General features: G+C 36.6%; 1 long non-coding RNA gene across 1 annotated transcript in view; it reads right to left on the bottom strand.

Moving 5' to 3' along the window:
- LOC135113149 (uncharacterized) overlaps positions 1 to 4878 on the bottom strand; it is a 78676-nt gene extending 73798 nt beyond the window's left edge. Inside the window, exon 1 of the long non-coding RNA XR_010274728.1 lies at positions 4377 to 4878. This is a non-coding gene — a long non-coding RNA (uncharacterized LOC135113149). The remainder of the gene's footprint in view (positions 1 to 4376) is intronic.
- Between the last annotated feature and the right edge of the window lie 5122 nt (positions 4879 to 10000).

Here is a 10000-nt window from a genome sequence, read left to right as displayed (position 1 = left end):
AGTAGTAGTAGTAGTAGTAGTAGTAGTAGTAGTATCTGAACACCACACATACTTTTTATCTTGTATTTCAAAACACTTCACATTATGATTTTACTTTTTTTAATATGTATAAAAGGAATATTGCGTCTGGTATATATATTCTTTTTCTTCATCTATTTTGTCTATCTTTTATATATATAAGAGGATTTCTAGTTACGGGCAACGAGACAGGAGGTAAAAAATTAAGAACCCTTGAAGGTATTGGTCTCTGAAGGAAAATAGAAAAATATCCAAAAATTATAATGTGAATTGTTTCAAAATGGATGGCGAAGAATATGTGTGGTGCAGGGCTGTGAGAAAGACACGTGAAGGTAGGGCAGTTAGGTTGTAGGTTAGGTTAGGTTAGGTTAGGTTAAGTTGTGAAAACGAGAATTGAAATTAGATTAGGTTAGATCAGGTTGTAGGGATGAAAGTTAAGTTAAATTGCGAAAAAGAGAATTGAAACAGGTTACGTTAAGGTTACGTTAGGTTAGGTTAGGTTACGTTAGGTTAGGTTAGGTTAAGTTACGTTAGGTTAGATTAAGGTTAGGTTAGGTTACGTTAAGTTACGTTAGGTTAGGTTAGGTTACGTTATGTTAGATTAAATTAAGGTTAGGTTACGTTAGGTTAGGTTAGGTTATTTCCCCGGTAACAAAATACTAATAGCTTGATCAGGGATGCAGCGATCGTTAATGTAGTGGCGGGCAGTTAGTTAGGTTACGTTAGGTTAGGTTAGGTTAGGTTAGGTTAGGTTAGTTTAGGTTAGGTTAGGTTAGGTTAGGTTAGTTTAGGTTAGGTTAGGTTAGGTTAGGTTAGGTTAGTTTAGGTTAGGTTAGGTTAGGTTAGTTTAGGTTAGGTTAGGGTAGGTTAGGTTAGGTTAGGTTAGTTTAGGTTAGGTTAGGTTAGGTTAGGTTAGGTTAGTTTAGGTTAGGTTAGGTTAGGTTAGGTTAGGTTAGTTTAGGTTAGGTTAGGTTAGATTAGGTTAGGTTAGGTTAGGTTACGTTAGGTTAGGTTAGGTTAGGTTAGGTTAGGTTATTTCCCAGGTAATAAACCACTGTTACCTTGACCAGTGGGTTGCCAATCGAGGATGTTGTGGCGAACAGTAAAGTTTAGTTAGGATATTTCCCACCTAACACAACACTAATAGCTTGACAAGGGAGTTAGTGATGGTGGATGTTGTGGTGGGCTGTTAGGTTAGGTCAGGTTAGACTAACAATTAGGTAACAATAGAGAGTGTGATGTTGTGGTGGGCAGGTGGGGGTCATTAGGGTAAGGAAAGCTGGGGAAAGCTGGGGCTACGTGACTTGTTCCCGCTAATTTCCGTTTGTCTGATGTTTTGTTACCGATATTTAGTGAGGCCAGCTGTTTTTCACCTTTTTTTTTTCTCTCTTTTTTTTCCTGTATTGTTGAGGTTTTTTTTCTAATTTGTTGAGTTTTATTTATTCATTTATTTTTTTTATTTTTCATTCTCAAGTGTAATTGTTTTTCTTTCATGTGTTGTTAAGGATGTTTGTTTTTTTTATATTGTTCAGTTTGTTTGTTTTTTTGATTTTTTTTTTTTTTTTGTTTACTGTGATTGTTATCTTCATTATTATCTTTTATTTTCATTATTAATTTCATGATTTACTGTCTCATTATACATTTTTTTCACTGCTGTCTTTATTATTATCCTTCCATTACTTTCTTTATTACTACATCATTATCTTTTCATTACTATCCTTATTACTACTTTTATCACTGTCTTCTCCATCACTATCTTAATTACTACCTATCTTCTTCATTATCATCATCATTATCTTTCAACACTGCCATCATCATCTTCATCTTCACCACTATCATCATTGAATTCTTCCTACTTTCATCATTATCATTAAAGTCGTTAGTTTCATTATTTTTATCTTCACTGTTATCGTTCATCATTATCATTCATTTTCCTCCTCCTCCTCCTCCTCCTCCTCCTCCTCCTCCTCCTCCTCCTCCTCCTCTTCCTCCTCCTCCTCCTCTTCCTCTTCCTCTTCCTCTTCCTCCTCCTCCTCCTCCTCCCGCATTACTGCAACTTATAGCACCAGAGCCTTTGGAAAGTATTGGAGATGCGGCGCAGAAGTGTTTCATAATACCGTCCTTATTTGTACCAACTCGGCGTGTTGTCGTGTTTGTCAAGAGGAAGCGAGCCTTTCTAAAATCACCGACTTTCTGCCGATCTCGTTGGATTCAAATAAAGGGCATTTTTTTTTCTTTTTTTTACAAGGGAATGTAATGAAAGACAACAGCAACACACCTTGAGGTCCTTGTTGGGTTGTCTGGGTAACTATCCTACACTAACTACTAGTGGAGGACAGGAGGTAGTTAAAGATGTGGAAGAGGAGGAGGTGGTGGTGGTGGTGGCGGTGGTGGTGGTGGTCGTAAAGAGGAAGATTTATCGTCAGTGATGTTGGAATGATATGAATAATGTGATGTATGAAAACTCTCTCTCTCTCTCTCTCTCTCTCTCTCTCTCTCTCTCTCTCTCTCTCTCTCTCTCTCTCTCTCTCTCTCTCCCCTAGCTTTCATGTCTCAGTACTTATCTTTGAGAACCACACACACACACACACACACACACACACACACACACACACACACACACACACACACACACACACACACACACACACACACACACACACACACACACACACACACACACACGGACTGATAAGCCACGTCCATTTGCATGTGTCTTACCGTATCTAAGAGACACACAAAGAGAGAGAGAGAGAGAGAGAGAGAGAGAGAGAGAGAGAGAGAGAGAGAGAGAGAGAGAGAGAGAGAGTGAGTTTCATAAGAAGACACTTTAAAGCATTCTAGTCACTACAGTCAACAACAACAACAACAACAACAACATCAAGTTATACATCTCAATAAAGTAAGAGTGGGAGGAAGAGGAGGAGGAGGAAGAGGAGGAAGAGGAGGAGGAAGAGAGCTAATTTAGGCAATGACAAAACCTCTTACCCTTTACTTCCTCCTCCTCCTCCTCCTCCTCCTCCTCCTCCTCCTCCTCCTCCTCCTCCTCCTCCTCCTCCTCCTCCTCCTCCTCCTCCTCTTCTTCCTCCTTCATTTACTTCAAGCCAGGTGGACAGATTAGTAATTAATTCACCTTAATGTTGTTGTGTCCCGGACAGGTATGAAACTGGTGAGAGAGAGAGAGAGAGAGAGAGAGAGAGAGAGAGAGAGAGAGAGAGAGAGAGAGAGAGAGAGAGAGAGAGTGGTATTTCATCTCAGTTTGTTTACCTATCTGTCTTATTGTCTGTATGTCTGTCTGTATGTGTTTATCTATCTGTCTATCTGTCTATTTCTCTATTCACGTATTTGTATGTCTATCTGCTTATCTTTGTGTGTCTATTTATCTATCTATCTATCTATCTATCTATGTGTCTGTCTGTCTGTCTGTCTATCTATCTCTGTCTTTTTATCTGTCTGTTTGTCTGTCTGCCTGTCTGTTTATGTGCCTGTCTGTCTGTCTGTCTGTCTGTCTGTCTGTCTGTCTGTCTGCCTGTCTGTCTGTCTGTCTGTCTGTCTGTCTATCTGTCTGCCTACTTATCATTTTTTTAATTTGTCTGTCTATCTGTCTATCTATTTGTCTATTTATTTATCTGTATGTGTTTATTTAATCTATCTATTTATTTGTCTATCTATGTTTGTTCACCTGTCTGTTTGTCTGTCTGTCTGTCTGTCTGTCTGTCTGTCTGTCTGTCTGTCTCTGTTTATCATCTATCTATCTGATTAAGAAATTATCAGATAAGACAAAAAATATAAAAATAAATAATAATAATAATAATAATAATAATAATAATAATAACAATAACAATAATAGAAAACAAAACAAGTAATAACAATTTTTCCTTCTTCTCTTCTTTTCTTTTCCTTTATTTGTTTTTCCCTAAGGCAAGGAAGGAAGGAAGGAAGAGGAGGAAGACTCTCTCTCTCTCTCTCTCTCTCTCTCTCTCTCTCTCTCTCTCTCTCTCTCTCTCTCTCTCTCTCTCTCTCTCTTCATTATAAACTAATCTGTTCTTGTCATTTTCATTGCGTTCTTTGTATCCTCTGATTGGGTTGTTAACGGTGGTGGTGGTGGTAGTGGTGGTGGATATCTCTCTCTCTCTCTCTCTCTCTCTCTCTCTCTCTCTCTCTCTCTCTCTCTCTCTCTCTCTCTCTCTCTAATTAGCGAGTATTTACTTTCCCCTTGTCTTCGGTTTCAATTTCATTCTCTCTCTCTCTCTCTCTCTCTCTCTCTCTCTCTCTCTCTCTCTCTCTCTCTCTCTCTCTCTCTCTCTCTCTCTCTCTCTCTCTCTGTTGATGTGTAAATACCAAATTGATTGACTTACCTTATATGTTGGCAGTAGTAGTAGTAGTAGTAGTAGTAGTAGTAGTAGTAGTAGTAGTAGTAGTTGTAGTTGTTGTTGTTGTTGTTGTTCTTCTTCTTGTTATTGTATTTGGTGTTAGTTTTCTTGTAGATTATAAATGAGAATGGTAAGAGTAGTAGTAGTAGCAGTAGTAGTAGTAGTAGTAGTAGTAGTAGTAGTAGTAGTAGTAGTGGTGGTAGTGGAAATTGTAGTATTTATAGATGTAATAGTTGTAGAATATAAATGAAAATAGTGTCAGTAGTAATAGTAGCTGAAGTAACAAAAATAGTAGTAGAAGTAATGGTAGTAGTAATGGTGGTGGTGGTGATGGTGGTGGTGGTGGTGGTGGTGGTGATGGTGGTGGTGGTTGCCGCGTGTCTCTCTCAACCTTACAATCACCACCGCGATCCTTGCCTCTCACAGCTAAAAGAGAACTGAGATACTCCTCTCTCTCTCTCTCTCTCTCTCTCTCTCTCTCTCTCTCTCTCTCTCTCTCTCTCTCTCTCTCTGCCTCCCTCACTGCCTCCTTCCCTTCCAATCTTTGCTTTTATTCTCTCTCTCTCTCTCTCTCTCTCTCTCTCTCTCTCTCTCTCTCTCTCTCTCTCTCTCTCTCTCTCTGATATCTGTTTTCTTTCTTACTTTTCTTTCCTTCCTCTCTTCTTTCCTCTCTTTTTCTATAGTTCTTTTTTCCTCCTCCTCCTCCTCCTCCTCCTCCTCCTCCTCCTCCTCCTCCTCCTCCTCCTCCTCCTCCTCCTCCTCCTCCTCCTCCAACTCCTTCTCCTGCTATCACTTCAATTATTGTTCTCTTTCACCTCCTCCTCCTCCTCCTCCTCCTCCTCCTCCTCCTCCTCCTCCTCCTCCTCCTCCTCCTCCTCCTCCTACTACTACTACCACTGTTATCAAATTAATCAAAAAATCTCTCTCTCTCTCTCTCTCTCTCTCTCTCTCTCTCTCTCTCTCTCTCTCTCTCTCTCTCTCTCTCTCTCTCTCTCTCTCTCTCTCATTTCTACACTTCTTATCTTTTCGTATCGACAGAGAGAGAGAGAGAGAGAGAGAGAGAGAGAGAGAGAGAGAGAGAGAGAGAGAGAGAGAGAGGGTTACCACGTTGAGTGAAGAATGTGTGAAAACTTCCTTGATTAGTAGTCTCTCTCTCTCTCTCTCTCTCTCTCTCTCTCTCTCTCTCTCTCTCTCTCTCTCTCTCTCTCTCTCTCTCTCTCTCTCTCTCTCTCTTTCAGCACTATACTACATCGAGAGAGAGAGAGAGAGAGAGAGAGAGAGAGAGAGAGAGAGAGAGAATGACAGACAAACAAACAGTAAGACAATATGATAAAGAAATTGTTTTTACCTCCTCCTCCTCCTCCTCCTCCTCCTCCTCCTCCTCCTCCTCCTCCTCCTCCTCCTCCTCCTCCTCCTGTCCATCTTCATTTTCTTTCCCCTCTTGTAGTTTACACTCGCTTTACTCTCTCTCTCTCTCTCTCTCTCTCTCTCTCTCTCTCTCTCTCTCTCTCTCTCTCTCTCTCTCTCTCTCTCTCTCTCTCTCTCTCTCTCTCTCTCTCTCTCTCTACAATATCTTCTCTTTCTCCTTTTCCTTCTTATCCACGAATGTCTTTGTTATTCCCCTCCACTCTTATCTCTCTCTCTCTCTCTCTCTCTCTCTCTCTCTCTCTCTCTCTCTCTCTCTCTCTCTCTCTCTCTCTCTCTCTCTCTCTCTCTCTCTCTCTCTCTCTGTTCTTTCCTACCAACTTTCTCATTTCCTCTTCTTTCTCTTCATGTATAATTTGTTTCCTCCTCCTCCTCCTCCTCCTTCTCCTCCTCTTTCAGTTCCACCTGCACTTCCTCCACCTCTTCCTCCACCTCCGTCTCCTTTTCATATTCCTTTTAGAGAGAGGAAGGAGAAGGAGGAAAAAAAGAAAACAAGGGAGGGGGAGGAGGAGGAGGACCTAGAAGAAGGGAAGAAGAAGGAATAGGAGGAGGTGGAGGAGGAGGAGGAGGAGGAGAAGGAGAAAGAAAAAGAAGAAGGAGAAGTGGAGGAGGAGGAAGGGAAGAAGAAATAGGAGGAGGAAAAGAAGAAAACATGAAAGAAGATGAAAGAGATGAATGAAAAGGAAGAGGAATCAGAGAGAGAGAGAGAGAGAGAGAGAGAGAGAGAGGTGGATCAGAGGTGTCGTGGCCAGGTGTGTGAAGACCCAAGGTAAGCCCAGGTGAGGAAGGCTATTGATTGGGAGACTCCTGTGAGACTTACCTGCCTAACATTTAGACTTGTTACTCGAGTTTCCTGTTTTTATTTTTTTTATTTTTTTTTATTTTTTTTATTTTTTTTTTTTTTTGGGGGGGGGTTTTCATTTTTTTCTCTATTTTCTTTTTGGCTGTTTTTTTCCTTTTTATGGTGTGTTCAGTTTTTCTTTTTTTCTTCCCTTTTTTTCGTTTTTTACTTTTTTTTGTTTTGCTTTTTCTGGGTTATTTTGTTGTTTGTTTTTTTTGTTTATTTGTTTATTTTTTCTTCATTTTTTTATCGTTTTTGTATTTTTTTTTCTGGAAGAGCTGAAATAATGTTAGGATTATGAAAAGGTTTAGAGTTTTGCAGCATTTTCTTTTATCAGTCTATTCTTTTATTTTTTATCATTATCCTTTTCTCTTTCCTTCATTCTGTTCTTTTTTTTATTATTCTATCAAATTGTTCTATTTTTCATTCTATTCGTTTCTTCTTTTTTCTGCTTTTCATTCTTTCTTTCTTTCTTACTTTCACTGTTTTTTACTTATTCTCATTTATCACTTATTTTCCCACCTCCCAACATCACCGAATTATTTTTTATTTCCTACTTTTTTTCCTCAGCTTACTTTTCCATCTTACCCTTCTGAACAATTTCCTTCAATTTTATCCTTTCTTATCTTTTTTCTAGCTTTTTAATAGCTCTTAAATTTTAATCGTTAGTTTTTTCTTCCCTACAGAATATTTTTAGAATTAATATCACGTGCATTTTTTTTTAATCCCTTCTCTTTTCTTTTTTTTTCTTTTTTAGGATGAAAGAAATTTGGCTAAAAAATAAAAGGACTTGCTAATTAATTTTTCTTTGATGTCGAATCGAAAGTGGTGCGAACGTATCCTGACAAAGAGAGAGAGAGAGAGAGAGAGAGAGAGAGAGAGAGAGAGAGAGAGAGAGAGAGAGAGAGAGAGAGAGAAAAAAACAAACTTTTCAAGCATCAAATCTGTCATAGAAAATGGGAGAAGATAAATGAAGCTTCAATAAAGGAGTAGGAATCTCTCTCTCTCTCTCTCTCTCTCTCTCTCTCTCTCTCTCTCTCTCTCTCTCTCTCTCTCTCTCTCCCAAAGCCGTTTTCATCGTAGGTTTTTAAAAGTTAGACAAATATTTTCATTCCTGTCTCATGTGTTTTTCTTTTCTTTTATATTTATTTTTTTTTTTTTTTTACCAGTCTTAATAAAACAATGGTGCTCTTTATAACGGGAGCTTTTATATAGATACAAACTTTTGGCCTGCGCTGGTTCTCTCTCTCTCTCTCTCTCTCTCTCTCTCTCTCTCTCTCTCTCTCTCTCTCTCTCTCTCTCTCTCTCTCTCTCTCTCTCTCTTATTGATTTACTTTTCATTGTTACGTAGACATCCATCTTTCTATCTATCCATCCATCCATCCATCCATCCATCCACTCATTCATCCATCTGTCCATCTATCCACTCATTCATCCATCTGTCCATCTATCCACTTATTCATCCATCTGTCCATCTATCCACTCATTCATCCATCTATCTATCTCTCCACTCTTCTATCCATCCATTCATCCATCCATTCATCCACTCATTTATCTATCCACTCATCCATCCATCTATTCTCTGTCTGTCCTTTAACTCTCTCTCTCTCTCTCTCTCTCTCTCTCTCTCTCTCTCTCTCTCTCTCTCTCTCTCTCTCTCTCTCTCTCTCTCTCTCTCTCTCTCTCTCTCTCTCTCTCTAAAAAAAAAAAAAGTGAACTTCAAAATGACAAAAGTTTTATAACAATTGAAATTTTCACATTCTTTTGTCTCTCATTTAAAATTTTGTCGATTATTTATTTTCTTTTTTTTATTTTCTTACATTTCAATCGTTCTTATGTTTTTTTTTTCGTTGAGATCCAAAAAATAATCTCGAGAAATTACAAATGTTTTCAAATAATTCAGCTTTTCTTTTTTCTTTTTTTTTTTGTTTATATACTAATTTTTTGTTCATTATTTTGGTACGTATATATTTTTTTTAATTTCCTTGTTGTTTTCCTTCTTTTCCTGGAAGATTTCAAGCTGTGCCAAAAGGAAAATTGAAAAGTTTTTAAAGTAATTCGTTTTTTTATTTTTCTCTTCTTTTCTTACTCATTTTTACGTCTCATTTCTTTATCATTTTTTTTCTGGAAGACTTGAAAACATCAGAGAATTATGAAAAGCTTTACAATTTTACAGCATTTTCTTTTTTTTCATTCTATTCTTTACTTTTTTCTATCATTGTATTCTTCTTCTTCTTCTTCTTCTTCTTCTTCTTCTTCTTCTTCTTCTTCTTCTTCTTTATCATTATTCTTTTCTTTTCTTTTTACCATTGTATTCTTTTCTCCTTTTTATTGCTCTATTCCTTTATTTTTATTATAATTTTGTTTTTTTTTATTATTTTGTTCTTTTGTTACTTTTATCACCCTATTCCTTTCTTCTTTTTGTCATTTTATTTCATTTTTATCTGTTTTTTGTTTGTTTGTTTTTTGGTTTTCTTTTCTTTTATCACTATTCCTTTCTTTTTATCATTTTTATTCTTTTCTTTTTTATCATTAGTCTTTTCTGTCATTCTATTATTTTCTTTGTTTTATCCTTCTATTTCTTTCTTCATTTTTTTTATCATTTATTCCCTTCTTATTTAAAATTCTATGCCTTTCTTATTTTTTTTATTATTCTATTTTTTTATCATTCTATTATTTTCATGTTTTTCTTTTTATCATTCTGTTCTTTATTTTTTTATCATTATTCCTTTCTTCATTTTTTTTATTTTATTCCCCTCTCATTTATAATTCTATACCTTTCTCTTTTTTTTATTCTATTCTTTATTTGTTATCATTCTTTTCTTTTCGTTTCTTTTATCATTCTGTTATTTATTTCTTTTATCATTCTGTTCTTTATTCTTTTCATCTTTTTTTCTTTGTCATTCTGTTCTCTTCTTCTTTCAAGCCATCAAAATATTATCGAAAAATAGAGAAACTGTCCACAATTATCTTTGCATTTCGCTTTATTTCATTAGTCAATTATCTGTCGTGTTTTTAATCCACATTTTAATTTTCTTTATCAGTCTTCTTCATTTTCCCGCCATTCATAAACTCTTTCGTTATTTATTTATTTATTTATTTATTTATTTATTTATTTATTTACAATATCAAAAAAGCTTCTACTGATTTACTGTAAACCTAACCAAACTTGACCTAACCTAACCTAACCTAGCCTGACCTCGCCTGACCTGACATGACCAAACTTAACCTAACTTAACCAAAAATTTCATAATCCACCGTTTCATTTCATTTTCATCATTTCTTTTATTTTCTTATTTACATTTTTTAACTTCTTTTATTTTGTTCCATTTTTTTTATAATT

The sequence above is a fragment of the Scylla paramamosain genome, chromosome 25 (assembly GCF_035594125.1).
Source record: "Scylla paramamosain isolate STU-SP2022 chromosome 25, ASM3559412v1, whole genome shotgun sequence".
In the NCBI taxonomy this organism is placed as follows: Eukaryota; Metazoa; Arthropoda; class Malacostraca; order Decapoda; family Portunidae; genus Scylla; species Scylla paramamosain.
The sequence above is the reverse complement of the archived record's forward strand: the minus strand, read 5'-3'. Positions and strand labels throughout refer to the sequence as shown.